General features: G+C 42.7%; 1 long non-coding RNA gene across 1 annotated transcript; it reads left to right on the top strand.

The window, feature by feature from the left end:
- Positions 1-538: 538 nt before the first annotated feature.
- On the top strand, positions 539-21,120 carry LOC140207687 (uncharacterized). The gene is made up of 3 exons (XR_011888621.1): positions 539-599; positions 1,643-1,799; positions 20,444-21,120. It is a non-coding gene; the product is annotated as an uncharacterized lncRNA (long non-coding RNA).
- The last annotated feature ends 849 nt before the right edge of the window (positions 21,121-21,969 follow it).

Raw genomic sequence — 21,969 nt, forward strand, 5'->3', positions numbered from 1 at the left:
ACAAAGACTGCAGGGACGGGAGGTTTTCTGGTCACTAATACACTGTGTGTGGACCCCGCTGGCAATTCTGGTGTTGTGACCCGAATCGAGACAAACACCACGCTGCCCACTCCACCAACAACACGGCACAGCCGGACACATAACAGGGACTTTACATCTCACAACACTGGATTCAGTGATGAAACCCGTGATTAATGTTGTTGTCCCACTGAAATCATAAGAAACGTCCATTAAGGTGCTTTTGAATAAGAGCGATCCCCCACAGGTGACGTCACACAGGCGCAACGACATGCCTGACGTCACACATGGGCCCCCCCACACCGGGATCTGCCCTCACGTGAGCGGTGTCTTACGTCACCCACGCGCTGGTGAGCTCGAGCTTTATCGGTTTAACGGCCGCGCTACTAATCACGTGACCAGCCTCTTCCTCACCGCAGTCAACAGAGGATTCAGGAGCTGCGCTATTCCCATTGGTGCACAGCGATGTCAATCACTGGTTACAACCAGTTGCCGAGGTGGACCGGCCGAGAGGGCGTTACCCCCGGTGATACGTCCCCCGTCAGTCACGATCTCTCCGTCAGCGCGGAACAAGCTTCCAAGTAAATGTCCGCTTTTTGATTTATTTCCATTTCCCTCCCGTAGTCCTGTAAATCGGGCACCGTCGTATTGTTGGGAAAGGGCCGGGCCCGAGCTCTGCCGGACGGCTGGAGCAGGGGTGCAGTGCCAATGTTTTCGGTGCCGGAGCTGTACGAGGGGTGATTGATAAGTTCGTGGCCTAAGTTAGAAGGCCTAAAGTTATACAGCTCTCGTTACATGCACGTGTAGTTCAACTCTTTGAGTGATTATGCAGAAAGTTTGGAGTTAATAACTTTTGTGGTATTTCTGTTTCAGATAATTGAAAAATGCTAGGTTTTCTAAAATTGACTCCTTCCACCTCAGGCCACGAACTTACCAATCACCCCTCGGCATTTCAGCAATGATCAGCTTTATGTATGAGGAGCATTTGATGGTTCTGGACCTGTGCTCAATGGAGTTCAGAGGGATATTGGGGGTGGTGGGGGGGGGATGTATGGTTAAGTAAACTCACCGAATGCTGAAAAGCCTGGATACACTGGACATGGAGAGGATGTTTCCATTAGATAGAGAGTCTGTAATCTCACAGTAGAGTCTCAGAATAAAGATGCTTCCCTTAAAAACTCAGATGAGAAAAAAAATTTGGGGAAAATATGTCTGATCTGTGGAACTTGTTGCCGCAGAGATTGGTTGAAGCTGCCATTTGGGTATATTTATGACAGAAATTAATATGTTCATGATTGCTAAGTAGCTTCAGGGTTACAGGAGGAAGGCAGGAATATGGTGTTGGAATAAAACTCAGCTATGGTTGAGTGATGGGGCAGACCAGATGGATCGAATCACCTAATTCTGTTCCTGTGTCTTATGTCTTACCATGACTGACTGATGGCTCCTTCTTATCCCATATCGTTTTGTGACGTGTGAGGGACAATAAAAGATTGTTCACTGAGATCATTGTATTTGCCTTCAATGTTTAAATTTCAGTGAGTTTTGTTCTTAGTAACATTAAGCAGAAATGTTTGGTTCTCCTTTTTATTGTTAATGTGCTTCTTTATCTTTCATGTTAAAGTGAGACATTAATTGGAAGAAAAACCCACAACTGGAATCAAACCACAACTGAAGACGAGGGAACAACAACAAGTGAACCAGCCTGAGGATTGAGAACATCAACTGGAGAGAATCCTTCTGACTCTGAGAAACTAGTGATTCAGTCAGGAGAAAGTTTGGTGAGTTACATTTACTCAAAGATTGGTCCTTTAGACATTACATACCTGTACAAAGGAAGGTAGGAAATAGTTGGAGTGAGACTGAATGTGCCCAGAAGAACCAGCTATGTATGCCTCTGCCAGACCCAGTTGTAATCACTCCAGGTCCGGTAATGTGTTTCCAGCAAACCAGCCCTTTAAAACCACTCCCATTCTGTGGAAGTGGAATCCGGATAAAGTCACTCAAAGACCGTATAAGTACAAACTCTTTATTCCAAGCACCCGGAGCTTACTCAGTCAGTCACTCAAACGGGAACAGTCTATGACTGTTCTGCCCAATCCACTAGCTGACTAACAATTCCCCTTACACCACAGGTATATCCATCCAGATACCCCCCACACAAGACAGGCTGGAGCCCAAACTTATTTACTATTACAGCGCCTAATTACAAAATAGTCATAATGGCTTACAACCACAGAACAGACTGAAGCTGTCCTATCTCTATGCATGAGTGCACAAGGAGATAAGCATCCTGAAACCCTAGCTAGCTACCCTCAAGAAGAAATATGGCTCAGCATGGCTTAGCACATCTGTTGATCATCTGCAGTTTCTTTCAGAAAAACAGACTGCTATTGTTTAGTAGAGTACAGCATTGATATCAGTGGGTAAAAACAGCCTACAACAGTAATTATTACAATGATATGTACAACTATTAGGGCATAATGCAATATCATGCCCCACATATTACCGAACAGGCCTTCGAAGACCACAATTTCGACCCTTTGGTGAACCCGTGTGAATCCTGCCCTACTTTCTTGATGCTGTCAATCTCCTTGGCAGTGTGCTCGGAGAGGGATGTAATGTTAGTAGACTCATCAGGGATATAGGTGCAGCATTCTGTGTAAATAATAGCACAGGTTCCCCCTTTCTCAGCCAGGATAAAATCTGAAGCCATACGATTCTGTGGGATTGTTTGCCGGATTGCAATCATTTCAGTGGATATTTCTGTTACTTGGGCCTGTGATTCTGTCAGGGCCCCTGCAGTATTGTGGCCAGCTCCTCAAGTGCTGTAGCCAAATTGATTACCTCTCGTGAATTCCTGGCTACTCCATAGGAGAGAAAAGCGATCATCCAAAATCGCTCAGTCTCACCTTCTCTGCTGCTGGGCACCTGCAAGTATGGCCAGGATGCATGATTCCCAGTATTGGAATTTCCATTTGGTGGGGGCCTGAGATACCATCCCTCAAAACACTGACAGCCACAGTCATCTCTGACTGGACCACTGAGAGTTCCTCACTCTGGTTGAGCGGGATTACTGACATTGGAATCATAGTTTTACCATGCTGGGGAATTTCGGCACAAACCCAGCAGGCCCCTAGTTCTACCTGTTTGGCATAGGTGTGACAGAGAGACAGAAAGGTGTTAACATGGGTGCCCCCAGATGCTGGGGTGAGCCCTCTCAAAGTCATAAACACGAACACCACTGTTACATACCCGTAACGGTTCAAATGAAGCAGCAGCAATAAATGACATCTGGAGTCTGGTTTTGATGTTCAAACCACTATCTTTATTAGTATCTACTTATAATATAACAACTTAAGCAAGATAATCTAAAGTTAACAGTGTTATGAGTATAGATATGTGTAAATGTAACTCCCAAACCATTGAGCTCAGGGAATACCAAGCTTAAAGCTTTTAGATGGTAAAGTATGAAAGTTCAGTTCATCCACAGAATAAATGATGAGAGATATTTGTAATCCAAGGTGAATGTCAAGAGAAGGCAATTACGTCGAATTCCATGGTGGTAAAACAGGCTAACAGTTGCCGTAGGTCTTATCCATTGTCGTTCCAAATCCACATATGAATTATCACCAAAAGTAGCTTACCACAGGAGTACCATCTTCAAAGGGAACTACCAACCAGGCAAGGGTGAACACACGGGTGGATACCACATGGCGGAGCAGACTCGATGGGCTGAATGGCCTACTTCTGCACCTTTGTTTTGTGATCTTGTCTTGTGACAAGGTTTTCCTAATCCAGATCCAAAACACAAGGTATTACCGACGGTGATTTCCACAGAATATCCCTTTTCACAAGTGGTTCCCACATAACACACCCGAAACCAGCTAAGGGTTAACAAAAGTGGTAGCCACAGGATGCTCCAACAAAATCCACATATGCAATGTAAACACGCTGTATAGTCAAATAGTTCGCTCTCTCTCTCTCAAACAGGAGCCGAGAAAGCCGACGGCTGACGTCACTCAGGCACTCTCTCCTAAAATGACAGTCCACGGCAAGAAACCGAGGGGTTAATCACACCACTATCAACCAACACATTTTCCTTTAGTCTGAGAGAGTCCTACTACTCAGTTCCTGCAGTAACACGTTTGTAGTCTGTTCGATGTATCCACCGAGATTGCGCCTTCAGTTTCAGAGCTGTGGTAGTGGTCAATAACACCTGATATGGTCCTCTCCACCGAGGTCAGAGTTTCCCTCAATCCCAGTTCTTAATCAGAACAAAATTCCCAGGTTCTATGGTGGGATAGTCACTCCTCTCTGCGGGGTAGTTCTCTTCCTTGTAAGCCTGTCGTACCTGTGAATGTAATGCTTAGAAAATTTTGGTTAGTTGGCATATATAATTCCCCATCTCTTCCCCGAGGGTATGCGTATCCAATTTTGCTGGTAGACTTTCTGGGAGCAATGGTACACAAGGTCTTGGTCCCCAGGGTGTCCTCATGGGCTGTCCATAAATGATTTCAGCTGTTGACAACCCTGTTCTCCCCTGTGGGGTAACCCTCATGTGGAATAAGACTAATGGTAGGACCTTCACCAAGTGAGTCCAGTCTCTGCTGTTAGTTTAGCCAATTTACTCTTCAGAGTGCCATTGGCTGTTTCCACTATGCCAGCGGCCCGTGGGTGTTGTACACAGTAGAATTGTTGCTTGTTAGCTAGTTCGTTACATACTCCTTTGTTTACTTTTGCCACAAAGTGTAGGCCATTGTCAGAGCTCAGCATCTCTGGCAGGCCGTACCTGGGAGATATTTCCTGTAATAATATCTTCACAACAGTCATAACAGTATTATTAGTAGTTGGAATAGCTTCAATCCATCTACTAAACACATCTATAATAACTAAGCAGTATCGATAGCAATGTACTCTAGGCAATTCAATATAATCAACTTGTAGACATAAAATAGGTCCACTTGTCAAGGGAGTCATACCCGCTGTGCAGGGTACAGGTTACCAACCATTCCCTCCTTTTCTAGGTGTGTTCAATTATGTATATGATCGACCGATATTGGTAAAAACTGTGCAGGAACACAAACCTGTCCCACTGGGTTGATCCAAAAACCTAGATCGGGGTCTTTCTGGCACCCCACCTGGGACCACAGTTTGCGCTCCTCCTCAGAGGCGTCCCCGTGAAAAGTACGTACCTCCCGCATGTCTGACAAACCCATCCTGCTTCAGTCACGGAGGGTTGCTTGACGGGAATCCAAGGAAACTACAACTACCGAGGATTCTGCTGCAATTTTTGCTGTCTTATCTGCTAAAGCATTGCCTTTAGTGACCAGGTGGGACATGCGGGTGTAGGCCGCACATTTAATAATAGCCAAAACTTGAGGTAGCTGTAGAGCGGCATTACTAATGGGGTGGCCAGAGGAAGTCAGGAATTCCCATTTTTCCAGAGAGCCCTGTAGTCATGTGCAACTTCAAATGCATAACGGGAGTCTGTGTTAACGTTCACACTTTAGTCTGTTGCTAGGATACAGGCACGAGTCCGAGCAAACAGCTGAGCCTTCTGGGCGGAGACAGCTGCTTCAAAAGAGGCCTGCTCAACTATTTCACTGTCTGTCACTATCGCATAGCCAGAATATCGTTTTCCTGCTGGATCCACAAAACAACTTCCATCCTCATAAAACGTTGCCTCGGGCTTGAGGGGGTATTGCAGAATGGATGGGAAAGTCTGTCATTCACGGTGATCCGGACAGGGGAGCAGTTGGTGCGGTCAACTTCATGGCCTGAAATTGCCCAGAGATGAGTCTTGAGTTCAGTCAATATTAAAAGAGTGTCTTCAGATGTCCCGTCTTCACCTCCGACTCCTTCCAGTATCGGAGTTGGCCCGTGGCCAAGTCTTGCCAGTCTCCCTCGCTGCTGGAGGTTTGTTTCATCAAGGTGATGGCAAGGAACCTTAGGTTCTTTGGCTTGAACCCAGGGCAAACCCTAATGGTGGTATGGGGAACCACCAGACCTGTCTGTGGCCAAAGGAAATCCGGAACTTCGGCAAGTAATGCACTGCCCTCTCTTGCTTTGACCTCTCCAATCACCGTGACTGGGAACGTCTGTCCCTCGAGGGGTGCATAATATTGGCTTTCCTCAGTTGAGCACCCTGTAGGGTCATAGCACAGAGTCACATGAGAGTTGGCCGCTGGCAGAAGGGGTTCAAACGCAGTGGAGTTCAGATTAAGTTCCCACCACTGGGGGGGCGGAAACTAGGGAAGCAGTCGATTGTTCGCTAGTACCAGGGTGATACCCTTGTCCATGCATAGAATCTCAACTTCCAACGGACAAAGCAAGTGTCTCCCTGCTAGATTACACCCCTGACTGGTGGTGACTGTAAATGAAACCACACACTGGGTCCCCCTGGAATTCCACCTTCAGTGGCTGAGTACGTGAATACGTACGTTCCATGCCTTCAAACCCAGACAGAGTGATTGTAGAATCTGATAGCTGGAATCTCTTTTCTGATACTATTTCCTGATTGAGAGTGGTTGTGGTTGCCCCCATATCGATCATAAACGGAATTGGAATTCCGGCAAATTGCAATATTACATTGGGCTCTTCCCGAGGGGTGGTACTCATGTTAGGAAGCTTCCTTGCTTGTCAATTTCTGAACACGTTGATGTCCCCACCTGTCCCTTGGTAGGTTTTTGTTCCCATTTCTGATCCCCAGATATAGCTTGCTCGCGTCCTTCTTCCACTAACATATTCACTTTTAATATTAGTTCCCTTCGGGGTTGATCGGGATTTGAAAGCCGGGTCCTAATAATATGTCAAAGCTCGCCGCATTCGATTTCAGTCATTGTCAATCTAATCCATGTTATTTGTTTGAATCATGTTGGCTAACTTAGTTGGTAAACATTGGAGCAGTAAGGCATTAAACTGGGGGAACGGATTCCCATCATTAAAGGCTTGGTCTCCTGTGAAAGTGCAGCAGCAGGCCACAAATCGCGCCCAATAGTCTTGTCCTGATTCCCCAGGCTGAGGTTTGCATTCAAGTATTTTAGTGATGTTTGAAGGTTGTTGGAGAGCCCTCTCCAAGGCTTGAATGATCCATTCTGTCTGTTCATTCTCATTAGGGTTTCCCGCCTGTAAATCCTGATAGGTTTGGTATCTCAATTCTGCCTTCCATTTCCACCCCTCGTCAGCTGAGAGAATCATGCAGCAGAGACAGAATAAATCTTGTGGGGTCGCATTGTACATTTCTGTAGTACTGCGGACATACTGAGCAAACTGTGCTGGATTTTCTTTTCTATCTGGGGCCTGATTCATGATCATTATCATTTCTTGAGGCTTCCAGGGTGCAGAGAGAGGAATCACTGAGGGCTCTCCCCCCTCCTGCTCGTGGTTTGGGCAGCATTCAGGTGGGCAGTTCATCACAGTCACTGTCCTCAAATAGGGTCGGTATGCCAGACACGGTTTCAGGATCCCTTGTTTCCCTATCAGTTCGAACTTTAGACTGATGTTTCTACCCTTCTCTCCTACCTAGTGTGGCATTGGTTTGCTTACATTGTTTTTCCTGCTCTCATTTTCGGCCCCATTCACCTATTCACGCTCTGCTTTTAGCGTCCTCCAACCTTTGGCGTTCCTACTCCAGTACATACCTCGATCCCTTTGTCACATGCATCATTCCCCCAACATGCTAATAATATACTGCTCCACTTTACATCTGCCTTTTCCTTCCATTCCCTTTTTAACAATTTCCACTTCTTTCCACAGTTCTTTTTCCATATCGAATTTACTGCTTGTTCTCATGAGGTAGTATCCCAGGTTCCCCCCTCCCCCCCAGTGGCCACATTTTGTCCCCAATTTCTTATTCAGCGCTGCACTCAACATTGGCAAATCCTTTTCCTTGTCTGGAAAACTCTCACACATACTGTGTAGGGCTGCTCCTGGCCCACTCGTGTCAATCGACTGCAGTGGATCCATGTTCTCTTAGTAATTTACCGGGCACAAAGCCTCCTGCTCAATTAACAATCAGATAAATTTACCCAACACACATCAAAGTTGCTGGTGAACACAGCAGGCCAGGCAGCATCTCTAGGAAGAGGTACAGTCGACGTTTCAGGCCGAGACCCTTCGTCAGGGTCTCTATATAAAATTCACTGTACACATGTTCTCACTGGGTAAAAAAATGCACAGTACAAGATTTAAGTGCACACTGGTCATTACAAATTAGAGGGGACATTGGTGGTAAGCTGGGGAGACCTCCAGTGTCCCTGATGCCCTCACCAACAAGATGTGCATCCAGCTGCAGCTTGTAACCCTGCACGTTAAGGAGTTGGAACTTGAAATGGATGAATTCCTGATCATCCAGGAGATGGAGGGGTTGATGGATATGACATGAAGAGAGGTGAGTTACACCCAAGGTGCAGGACACAGGGTACTGGGTGAGAGTCAGGAAGGAGAATGAGTTTAAATAGCCATCGCAGAGTACTCTTCTTGCTAACCTGCACAACAACAGTTGGACCACTTTAGAAACTGTTGGGGGGGATTACCTGCCAGAGGAAAGTCAAGGCGGTGATAGGGGATTCGTTAGTTAGGGGAACAGAACAAGAGGGGACTAATATCCCAGTGGTAAGGCTTGCTTGTGCTCATGTGGGGGGAGGGGGTGATGTGGTTAAAGTAAGTTGTAGGAGGAATGGGAGCCAGAATGAGAGAACAGATAGTAGGGTGAATTGAATTGACTTTAGTACATACATCCTTCATATACATGAGGAGTAGAAATCTTTATGTTACGTCTCCGTCTAAATATAATAACTTATAATAAATAGTTTGTACATAGGACAGTCCATGTAACATAAAAATGCAATTGTATCAGCATGACTTAATCAGTCTGATGGCCGGGTGGAAGATGATATCCTGGATCCTGTTTGTCCTTTGCTGTGGTACCGTTTCCTGGATGATAGCAGCAGGAACAGTTTTTGGTTGTGATGAATTGGATCTCTCAATATCCTTTCGGCCCTTTTTACACACCTATTTCTGTAAATGTCCTGAATAGTGGGAAGTTCACATCTACAAATGTGCTGGGCTGTCCACACCACTCTCTGCAGGTTCCGGCGATTCAGGGAAGTACAGTTCCCATACCAGGCAGTGATGCAGCCAGTCAGGATGCTCTCACTTGTGTCCCTGTAGAAAGTTCTTAGGATTTGGGGTCCCATCCCAAACTTCTTCAACCATCTGATGTGAAAGCGGTGCTGTTGTGCTCTTTTCACAGCACATCCAATATGTACAGACCATGTGAGATCCTTGGTGATGTTTATGCGGAGGAATTTAAACCTGTTCACCCTCTCAACCCCAGATCCATTAATGTCAACAGGGGTTAGCCTGTCTCCATTCCTACTGTCGTCCACAATCAGCTCCTTTGTTTTTGTGACAATGAGAGAGAGTTTGTTTTCTTGACACCAGTCAGATGTTGTTCAGACCTCACACAGAGTCAGCAATCAAATGTTTGAGCATGGTGTGATGAATGTGCTGAGCTGTGTATATCACAATGCAGGAAGCATCGTAGGAAAGCCAGATGAGCTCAGGCAGGGAATTATGATGTTGTAGCCATTATTGGGACTTGGTTGCACTCAACAGTCTGAGGGATTTAGAGGAACAAAGTTGTAGAGAGATTGCAGACCATGCCAAGAAACAAACGTTGATTCAATAAGTGATTTTAACTTTCCATATATTGACTGGGACTCCCATACTGTAAAAGGGGGAAGAGTTTGTCAAATGTGCTCTTGATCAGTACGTAGAATTCCTGACATTGAAGTGTGCAATAAGCTGTTAGGAAATGACCCAGGACTGGTGACAGAAATTAGTGATCTTTTTTCTTTTTTAATCTTTTTATTAATTTTCAAGTTCATAAACATAATAACAATAGTGATACAAAGATTGGAATTACCTTATTGTTATTAAACATATATAAAAAATACTACAAATAGTCCAAGTGTAATAGACTTCCAAACTCTCGATATAGTCAATCATGAAGAAAAAAGAAATGAGAAGAAAATGATATTGCAAAAAAACCCAAAAAACAAAAAAAAAACTAAGAAATAGAACTAATTGCTAAACCCTAAAAAAAGCAAACAGAACAAAACAAGGTTGAACCAATATATTAGATCAAATACATTCATTAATGTCGTCAACTACGCTCCTCTATTCACATATTCTAAGTTAATAAAAAGGATTCAGAAAAGGTCAAACTACATCATATGAAAATGTTGAATAAATGGCTTCCAAGTCTCTTCAAATTTAACCGAAGGATCAAACATGACACTTCTGATTTTTTCTAAATTTAAACATGATATAGTTTGGGAAAACCATTGAAATGTAATGGGGGGGGGTGGGGTGGTTTCTTTCCAATTTAATAAAATGGATCTTCTGGCCATTAATGTAACAAGTGGGATTATCCGACAAGCTGAAGAGGATAAAGATCTATGTTCCGTCATTGGCAAACCAAAACTTGCCATAATTGGATGGAGTTGTAAATCAAAACGCAAAACTGTTAAAATAATATCAAAAATATCTTTCCAGAATTTTTCCAAGAGGGGCGAGATCAGAACATATAAGTCAAAGAAGCCACCTCAAAGTGACATCTGTCACAAATAGGATTTATATGGGAGTAAAAACAGGAAATAGTGATCATAATGCCATGAGATTCAAAGTAAATATGAGAAAAGAGAGGTCTGGACAATGGGTTGAGATTCTAAATATGAGAAAGGTCAATTTTGATGGTATCAGAAAGGATCTGACAAGTGTGGTTTGGGACAGGCCGTTTTCTGGCAAAGGAGTACTTGGTAAGTGGGAGGCCTTCAGAAGTGAAGTTTCGAGGGTGTGGAGTTTGTATGTGCCTGTCAAAATAAAAGTGGAAAGGCAACTGGTGCAGGGAACTGTGGTTTTCAAGAGAAATTGAGGCCCTGGATATTTTGTTTCTCTAAATGCCTCACACTGTTGGGTGCTACCAAGACTCATTAATGACTCCAATATCATAATTCCACCCCAGAGCTCATCTGACTTTTTTTTTTTAGTCGTCTTCTGTTGGTTTCTAAAAGCTTCTCAATAGTTTTTGCTCATTATTTGCCCTCTCTTTGGCTTTTTATGTTGGATTTGGCTTCTCATTTCAGCCATGGTTGTGTTCTCCTGCCTTTCTAATTCTTCCACTTCTTTGGGATGTATCGATCACTCAGCTCCCGAATTGCTTCCAGAAACTCCAGCCATTGCTGCTCCATTGTCACTCCTACCTTTTCCCTTCCAAACAAGTTTGGACAGCTTCTCTGTCACAGAAACATGGAGTAGTTCAGTACAGAAACAGGCTATTTGGCCTATCTAGTCAATGCTGAAAAAACATTTAAGCTGTCTAGTGCAACTACCTGCACCAGGACGATTGCCCTCCATACCCCTACCATCCAGGCTCCCATCCAGGCTCCCATCCGAACTTCTGTTAAATGGTGAAACTGAGCACATATTCACCACTTGTGTTGGCATCTCATTCCACACTCTCACAACCATTTCAGTAAAGAGCTTTTCCACATGTTCCCATTAAATTTTCACCTTCCCCACGGACCCATGACGTCTGGTTGTCATCCCACCCAACTTTGGTGGAAAAAGCTGCTTGCATTTACCCTATCTATACCCTCATAATTTTGTATACTTCCAACAAATCTTCAAAGCAATGTATAATTTCCTTGTTTATGTTTAGAACCTTTTTCAGATGTACAAGTGTACAAGATGATGAGGGGCATTGATCGTGTGGACAGCCATAGGTTTTTTTTTTCCAAAGGCTGAAATGGCTAACACGAGGGAGCATAGTTTTAAGGTGCTTGGAAATAAATACCAAGGGGATGTCAGGCTAAGTTTTTTACTCTGCACCATCGAAGATTCACTCGCTAGTCTGCTGTCAGACTTTAGAGGCGCATTGCAACAACCCAGCTGTCTGAGGCACAGACCTTTGAAATGAGTGAAAATGACAGAAAACTTTGAAAAGAGCAGGGAAGAAGGAGCTTAACCACCTTAGTCCAGAGCCCTGAAGAACGTCAAAACCACAGTGAGCTCATCGTGTTATTCAGCCTGGAGAGAAGCATGCAGGAAATTCATGCAGGTGTATAGGATGATGAGAGGCATTGGTCGTGTGGATAGCCAGAGGCTTTTTTTCCAAGGCTGAAACGGCTAACACGAGGGGGCACAGGTTTAAGCTGCCTAGAAGTAGGTGCAGAGAAGGTGGAAGAGCTAAGTTTTATAAACAAAGTGTTTGGTGTGTGTGTGGAATGCACTGCCATCGACGGTGGTAGAGGTGGATACAATCGGGTCTTTTAAGAGACTTGTAGATAGGTACATGGAGCTCGGGAAAATAGAGGGCTATGTGGTAGGGTAACTCTAGGCAGGTTCTAAAGTAAGTTACGTGGTCGGCACAACGCTGTGGGCCAAAGGGTCTGTAATGAGCTGTAGATTTCTATGATTCTATGAAATTCAAGGAAAATCTCCTATCCCAAGGAGTGGTGACTAGTTACAACCTGTTATCACAAGGAGAGTGAGAGGGGAACGGCAGGGATAGATTTTGATATACTGATATGGAACAGAAACATGGGCAGGGACCAGATGGGCCGAGTGGCCTCTCTGGTGTGCATTGTGAGTGTGGTAGAGACAGTAAGTACCTGAGACACGGGATTTGATACAGAACTGATTTATCTTTCACAGATCCACAATATCAAACATCAGTCTAGTTTAAGGCTAACATCAGCAGAACAGACTCTTCCAATGCTCAGTGACCAGGGTTCAGTCCTGGGTGCGATGAGCAGCCACAAGAACTGCAGAATCTGACAGTAACAGTCCCTCACGAACCTGCAGCTGCCTTCAGTCACCATGTTGGTCAAACATTTAACACAAAGCCATGCATTTGAGAATTTAGACATTTCTATTTTTCTGAGCTTCTCATAAATGTGTACAGTTTAGTTAAGTTCTGCTCCAGAATTTCCACACAATTAAAATAGTTTATTACATCTTTTATTTCTAGTTTTGCAACATTTATATAATTTAACAATTTAATATGTACATTATTGCAATTCATAGTTGTTACCGCAGATGGTAATGCGAGATTGAAGCCTTTTCTATTTATCTGCATTCCTCAGAAATAACAATAGTTCAGTTAAGTTTCCTTCTGTGATTCCAAAGCAGAAGCTCGGTCTGTCTAATATTTACACACAATTAAAATGGTGAATTTGTTTATCATTATCATGTACTGAGCTACAGTGAAAATCTTGCCTGACGTACCATCCACACAGATCTATACATTACGACAGTACATTGATCAGATATACGACAAAACAATAACTGTAACAAAGCATTATGGCTGCAGAGAAAGTGCAGTGCAGATAGACATATGGTGCAGGCTCTACACGGTCGGAAGGTCGCCAACCCTCTTCCACTCCAGTCCATTACTGTCCACCAACCAGAGTGCATCGATGGAGTCCGCACACACTGGATTTCTGCTGGTCAAGTGCAAAAGAAAAAAAAGAAAAAGAAATCCCTTCCCCTGCATTGCGTCGGGAAGATGGTGAACATTCAGCTTGTTTCCAATGATGATATTTCTGATTTCTTTTCTATTTTTTTCCAAATTTCTTGTAGTAAATTTAACGGCGATAGTGATTCTATCTCGGGGAAAATGCGGACTCTCCAAATGCATCACCCGTTACCTGGTTGGAATGGCAACAGCGGATCTGATGGTAGATGTCGTTGTTGCTTTAGTGGAACAGACCAACAATATCTACATTTATTCCAGATCCCTGCTCATCACTCCTGTGTGCGCTCTGACACTTGTATTATTTGTTGTAACGAGGGACTGCCCTGTTTGGTTTACGGTCAGTTTTACCTTCGATCGTTTCATCGCAATATGTTGTCGAAAGCACGGGGAACGATACTGCACTGAGAGAACAGCAACAGTGGTTATGATGACGGTGGTTATACTGAGCTGCGGGAGAAGTGTCCCGATTTACTTTGCTGTTGAACCTTACGTCATCATTGACAATATGCCGTGGCGTTGCGCCTTTACGTATGAATACGCCACTTTACCCGTTTGGAAAGGATATGAATTGCTGGACAGCATTTTAACACCGTTGCTGCCAATCGGCTTAATTCTGGTGTTCAATGGGTTAACAGTAAGCCATATCATTGCGGCAAATAGAGTCCGCAAGGGGCTTCGGAACAGCAGTGATAATCAGAAAGATACCGAGGTTGCAAAATGCAGAAAATCGATGACTTTGATGTTTGCTATATCAGGGAATTTCATATTATTTTGGATTCCTTATGTAGTTCACTCCCTGAAATGGCAAGCGCAAAACTATTTTTATCTGGACAGATATGTGAGTTCCCCGGTATATACACTACAGCAATTTGGATTCATGTTGCAAACTCTCAGTATGTGCACCAACACTTGTATCTGTACACTGACCCAGAGGAAATTCAGAAAAGAGCTGAAGAATGGAATGAAGTATGTCTTTATATTAAATGGCATCTGTGTAGATAATACCCAGGTTTAATTGCAATTCAGCGGAGTTTTCGAATAAAACAGTTTTAAAAATCAGGAGGTTTGGCAAATATGTCATAAATTCAAACAGTCATGTGCCTGGCTATCTTCAAATTGCAAAATCCATGGAAGATTGCATACTTCATACAGTTCAAGTAGAAAACTGGACAATTATCTCATGATAGACTCTGAGTTAAACTGAGAATCAGGAAAGGAGGTATCACTTGTTTCGACGTATTCTGTAGAGACTACCGTCCCTCTCCCACGCCCATCATTAAAATAAAAGGAAGACAGAGCAGAACTGATCGAGAGATAGATGTTGTTCAGGTGCTATATTAACATGGTTGTTGTCACAGGCAACTTATACTTCACTGACAATTATTGGCACTTCCTCAGGTAAAAGGAATTCTCAGTTGTGTCCACAAAGGAGTACTGACACAAGAAACTGACATGCGGACTAGAGAACAGTCCATCCTGGATCTAGTCCCGGTCAGCATTTCAGAACGATAGAACTCAGCTATTTGACATTTATTAATACCTTACGTAGGGATAGGAGCAGCCAGTATGGAATGCATTTAATTGTTCCTATTAGGAAGGAACTTGGGAGCCGAATTTGGCACATGATGTTATCCTTCAAATGCTCAACAGAAATGTGCATATTATTAATAGATCACTTGATTCGGGTTCGGTACAGGCTTGTATCATTGAGGCAGGGAACGGATGGTCGCGTGAAGTAACCCTGGTTGACAAGAGATATGAAACAGCTCGTCAAATGGAAGAAAGAATGATGCATAAGTTTTACGAATATAGGATCAGGCAGGGCTATGGACAGCCACAGTGTAGCCAGGAAGGAATTTAACAAAGGACTTAGAAGAGTTCGAAGGGGACATGAGAAGCCCTCGGAGTGTCGCATTAGAGAGAGGGTGGGACATATCAGTGATAAAAGAGGAGCATGGATCTGGAGTGCCAGAAGTCAGTGATGGTCCTTACTGTTACCTTGCTTCGGTATTCACCAGTGAGCGTGACCTTGATTAATGTGATACAGTGAAAAAATGGAAACATTGTGCTGCGACATGCCTACTCGTAGGATTATGCACTGGAAACTCGGAAAATATTAAAATAGTTAATTCCTTGATACCGGAAGGGATGTATTCCTGGCATTTGGGAAAAGTGAGCGAATATATTACTGCCCTTTTGGACAAGCCATAAGTAGTACCGCAGGACTTGAGGATGAGAAATCATATACCTTTGTTCAAGAAATTTAATAGGGACAGTCTTCAGAATTATAGGCCGGTGACTCTTCCTGAATAGCTGAGCTTTATCAATAGTGGGCAAGCTATTCAGAGGATTTTGAGAGAGGGAATTTATAAATATCTGGAGAAACGTGTTCTGGTTGGAGAGAGTCAGCACGGTTTTGTGGGGCAGGTCATCCCTTATGAGACTCACTGAATTATTTGAAAAAGTGAAAAATATATGTATAAAATTAGAACAGACAAAACTCAACATCATCATTTCAATGACTTCGGCGGTGTCTTTAGTGCACACCCCCCCTCCCCGCCCCCAAATGAACCAGCCTCCCAAAATGCAAATTTCGAATTCGCAATTCAAGTACACATTAATTTTTCCTAAAGTGAATTTACCTTCGAAAAGTGGGTTTATCTTAAACGGAGTAGACACACGCACATCTTCGCCCTTTAAACCGTGATTCCACGTGGCCGGTGTGGAATCCGTGTCTCCCTCTGAAATCAATAACAATGGAAACAAATAAAAGAACAAAATGTAAATGTGCAGGTAAGGCAAAAACAAAGGTCCAAACTTGCACTTCATTACCTTCAAAGCAGTTTCAGGTACCTGGCCTATACAGAGCAAACAGTTGATGCCAGAGTTAAATTACTTAGGAGTGATATTCTGCTTTCACTTTCCTGCCCCTGTTTCCTTACATTGTGACTTCTCTCTGCTCGCAAGTGGAGTAGTGGCGCTGACAGTAGTACTGGGTTCTTTCGTTTGTATGGTGGCCGGATTCGTTTGCAACGAGGCTGCCTATCACGGGTATAGTCGTGCGGGGCTGCATCACTACGTCCATCACTAAAGTCTCATCCTATTGCAGATGCAAAACCCCATATTATTTCTCTCTGAATGGGCCAGTTGGCCCTGGACCTATCTGCTTTGGACACTTCATGTGATCTCTAGTATTATTTTTTTCTCTGATATTGATTACCCTATCAGGTTCGTACTTTGTTTAAATCAGTACACGTTGTCCTTGAGCTTTCCACTTCGCTGCAAGCTGAAATCATTCCAATCACTCACTCTTTAGCGAGATTTCTAAAACTGATTTAAGTGCGTAATTTCCCGCTCCTCTTACCCCCACCGCCCTGGCAAATAAGTAGGATTCTCCTTAAGGTGAATATCTTCTCTTCAAGCCGGATCGCTACATTATGCAGCGCTTCATTGCTTCTTTTAATCATTCCCGCTGTACTTTAGGTTACCGCCGACATTCTACCCAATGCTCAATTAAGCATCATTCTGCTCTGACTTCGTTTAAATTCTGTTCCAAACATCTTCCGATGGGTAATCATCCAAACCCTAATATAGCGTTTTAAAATTTTTACTCATACCTCCATGACCAGCGAACTCTCTACATTGAGGATAGTTCCTCGTAACGCTCTTCTCCATCAGAGCATTGAAATAAATATATAAAAAAATAATATGCCATCAGAGCACATCTCCATGTGCGCTGATGGAGAGTACTTCTGCATCAGAGAATATTAAAAGAAAACACGGTCTGAGGGTGATGTTATAGTTAGACTTTAATTTCCCAAATATTGAGTGGGAGAACCCAATGACTAATAGATTACAATAAAGTTAATTCATTGAGATTCGAAATGATTACTTTTGAACCAATATGTTAAACACCAACAAACGGAGAGTCCTGTCTATATTTGAACGTTCTGTAATCGACAGGGCAGAATTTAGTGTACGGAATCTTTTAAGCCTTTTGGAACAAGTAACCATAACGTTGTTAGTCTCGAAGTTTTTGTGAGAGTGTATCAGTAAAAGCCAAAACAAATAAATTGAATTTCAGAAAGACAATGTCTGTGCAGATGCAGCTGACACTTTAGAGGGTGAACTGGAAGGAACTGCTCGGAATTGAGCCAGCTGAGGAGCAAAAGAGTCATTGTTTTCACAGGAAATCCAGGAAACGTTCATACCCAAGGTCGGAAGAAACAAGAAAAGCATAGATCAATGCTCAAAGTACAAAGTAAAATATATTATCAGTGTACATATGTGACACCACATACAGCCCTGAGATTATTCTTCTGTGGGTTTACTTAGTAAATCTATAGAAGAGAGCAAAGATGAATGAAGATATGCATAAAAAGATTGAAGCAAAAGGCAACTGTACAAGGAGAACAACACAAAAGTTGTACAACAAAAATGGGGCAGCAGGATGAGGGTAGCAGACACCAATAGAATCAACAAACTCATTCGTAAGGCCAGTGATGTTGTGGGGATGGAACTGGAATCTCTCACGCTGGTGTCTGAAAAGAGGATGCTGTCTAAATTGCATGCCATCTTGGTCAATGTCTCCCATCCACTACATAATGTACTGGGTGGGCACAGGAGTACATTCAGCCAGAGACTCCTTCCACCGAGATGCAACATAGAGCGCCATAGGAAGTCATTCCTGCCTGTGGCCATCAAACTTTACAACTCCTCCCTTGGAGGGTCAGACACCCTGATCCAATAGGCAAGTCCTGGACTTATTTCCTGGCATAATTTACTTATTACTATTTAATCATTTATGGTGCAACTGTAACGAAAATCATTTTCCCCCGGGGCCAATAAAGTATGACTCTGATGTGACTAAAAATATAGGAAGCATGTTACCTATAGGGCACATAAAAATATGAGAGCCAGAGTGAAGAGAGAAATTCTGATTATCAAAAGGCAGCTTGAGAAGGATATTGCCGATAATGCTAAAACTGACACGAAGAGATATTTTTCTTCAATTATTTAGTAGTACTGTAATGGAAAAGTCATGGAGGAAGTTAGGTTTATTGGAAATAATAGTGAGGTGTTAAATTATGCTGAGAATGACATAGCGGCTGCTGTTAACATATATTTCGCTGAAGCATTCACCTGCGAAGATGTTAGCGATATGCCAGTAATGTAGGGAGAAAAAGAAAGGATATCTTAAGTTAATTAGACACCTTAGAAAGTGAGGTAATGTTCATCTGAAAAAGTTGAAAGTTAATAAATCTCCAGGGCCAGACAAAAGATATCCAAGGGTACTTTAAGAGCTCTGTGATTCCATATACAAACCACAAATATGTATTTTTCAAAAGTGTTTGACGACTAGAGAAATCCCTACGGAGTGAAAATTGGCTAAATTTGTCGCTGTATATAAGAATGCGAAACATAAGTAGCTGGTAAGATCCAGCATGTTAGCAGAAAGAAAACATTGGTTCAGAAACCGGAAAATATGTTTCACTAATATGCTGAAGTTCTATGATAAATAAAAAAAAAATAATAATAATAATGAAAACATTAGAGCGGTTGATATCATGTACGTAGACTTTCAGTTTATGTTAATCATCAAATTACAGGAGGTGGGGAATCAGACAAAAGTATGCGAATGGGTGGAGAATTGGCTCAAAAGCAGAAAACAATGAGTTATGGTGGGAGGATCAATTTCACACAGAGAAGATGTTAGAAGTGGAGTCCCGCAGATATCGGTTTTCGGATGGCTGCTGTTTTAAATTTACATTAATGATTTGAATAAGCACATAGCAACTAGACTTTTAACGTTTGCCGATGACACAGGGGGTAGGCTGATAACATGCAGACAGCAGAATCAATACAGTCAGATCTAAACAAAATCCAGATGTGAGCAGATAAACATCAGAACATTTAATGTAAATAAATATAAAGTATTGCATTTAGGAAATAGATATATGAGATCTAAATAAACAATAGCGGGTATTGAGTTATATAGTATGAGAAGGATTTGAGAGTCGTGTTAGACTCATCACTATCAATATCTAGAGAACACAAAAAGCGATTAAGAATGCGAAAGCAATGTTGGGCTATAGAATGCGCTAAGTGATGTTCATGTTTAGAGACGTTTACTTTATCTGTACAATGCGCTTCTGAGGACACATTTGAGTACTGTGAACAATCTTGATCTCCAATAATTGTGGATCACGCAATTGTTGTGTATTTCAAAAACCATGATTTCCTATCTGTTCAACCGTCTCTATTCCTTCTCACTCTCTGGTTTTCTGAAGATTAACGGAGAGAGGGCCAAAGAGTGTCCAGACTAATAATAGAACGGAAAGATGGGCAAAAAGCGTCCATCTAGTAGTGGATTAGAGCAAGGGGCAAAGACAGACCATACAGCTGGTTGAGCGGAGGGAAGACCAAAGAGTAACCAGACAAATAGTGGAACGTAGAGTCATAGCATCAGCTTTTGTTATTATTGTGGTAATGGCGTCAAGAATGACCAGTCGATTGTGAGGAATTTACTCACTGCATCTTTTTTATCACCACCTTCGGACATGTTTACACTTCTACTGTTCTAGGAAAAGCTACAGTTTTCCTACATATTTTTATTGCCAATAATACAAAATAAATTTGGGGAGAAATTTCTCATGATCTCTTGCATTCCCTTCGGCGCTCCATTGTTCAACATTAACTCTTTGTTTTGAAATGTCGACACATACAAAGCTCTTCTTTTCTGATGTAGCATCCCTGGGTTAGCATTTTACACACTTCAAAATCTATGTTGCATACGGCTGCACACACGTTTAACATACTGAACACGCTGTGATGAACGCTACGAATACAAATGCCTTCCTTTATTTATTTTTCGAACAGGCTGCAAACAACCACAAGAAGAAAAAAAAATGGAAATCCTATAGGAGATTACTTACAGTCAAGAAGAGCTGCAGTTAACCCGTTGCATTTCGGTATTTACATGCTGACAGGTTACACCTTGTTGTGGGTTTGTGCAACTGAAAATAAAACAATGAAATATGAACACCAATATTGTTCGAATAAGAAAATATTTTCCAAAGTATAAACGCTCACAGTAAGTTCATTATGAAAATATCAATGTTTTGCCACTTGCTCCCTTGACTTCCATTTGGTTGCAGGAATTATCAGTTGAAAACGCAAAAAAATAGGGTTTTAATTATTACTGAAAATAATATATATAGGGCACATCAGAGCAACTGTTGTGCCAAATGAAACCAAATAGTGCCAGTAAAAAAAACAAATAAGTTTGATAATATTTGCTGTAAAATGTTGTGAAAGTTTGTACTTTCCAAGGAACCGAATGAAAGAAGGTTGTTCAGCAGTCTACTTGCTATAACTTTGTTGATAATTCCCATTTTCTCCTGTTAGTTCCTGCAATCCAATAGAAATCAAGGCAGGAAATGCAAAATATTGATACTTTGAGAATGAACTTACCATGAACGTTTGTACTTTGGAAACGAATCTCTTATTCGAACCATATCAATATTCTTGGATTTCAGTGCTTTAAAAGGGATACGCCGCGGTGGGGGCGGGGGGGGGGGCGGTGTGGAGAGGGGAGAAGAGACGGCATTACTGGTCAGGGATACTATAACAGCTACAGAAAGGGTGGGTACTGTAGCAGGATCCTCTTTTGAGTCAGTAAGGGTAGGTGACAGGAACAGGAAGGGAGCACTGACAATATTGGGAGTATTCTATAGGCCCCCTAGTAGCAGCAGAGATACCGCGGAGCAGATTGGGAGGCAGTTTTGGAAGGGTGTAAAGATAACAGGGTTGTTAACTTGGGAGACTTTAACTTCCCTAATATTGATTGGCACCTGATTAGTTCCAATGGTTTAGACGGGGCAGAGTTTGCTCAGTGTGTCCAGGATGGATTCGTGTCACAGTATGTTGACAGGCCGACCAGGGGTAATGCCATACTATCTAGTACTAGGTAATGAACCGAGTCAGGTCACAGATCTCTCAGTGGATGAGCATCTGGCGGACAGTGACCACCGCTCCCTGGCCTTTAGCATTGTCATGGAAAAGAATAGAATCAAAGAGGACAGGAAAATTTTTAATTGGGGAAAGGCAAATTATGAGGCTATAAGGCTAAAACTTGCGGGTCTGAATTGGGATGATGTTTTTGCAGGGAGATGTACTATGGACATGTGGTCAATGTTTAGAGATCTCTTGCGGGATGTAAGGGATAAATTTGTCCAGGTGAGGAAGATAAAGAATGGTAGGGTGAAGGAACCATGGGTGACAAGTGAGGTGGAAAATCTAGTCGGGAGGAAGAAGGCAGCATACATGAGGTTTAGGAAGCAAGGATCAGATGGGTCTATTGAGGAATATAGGGAAGCAAGAAAGGAGCTTAAGAAGAGGCTGAG

Source organism: Mobula birostris, chromosome 13 (genome assembly GCF_030028105.1).
Source record: "Mobula birostris isolate sMobBir1 chromosome 13, sMobBir1.hap1, whole genome shotgun sequence".
NCBI lineage: Eukaryota > Metazoa > Chordata > Chondrichthyes > Myliobatiformes > Myliobatidae > Mobula > Mobula birostris.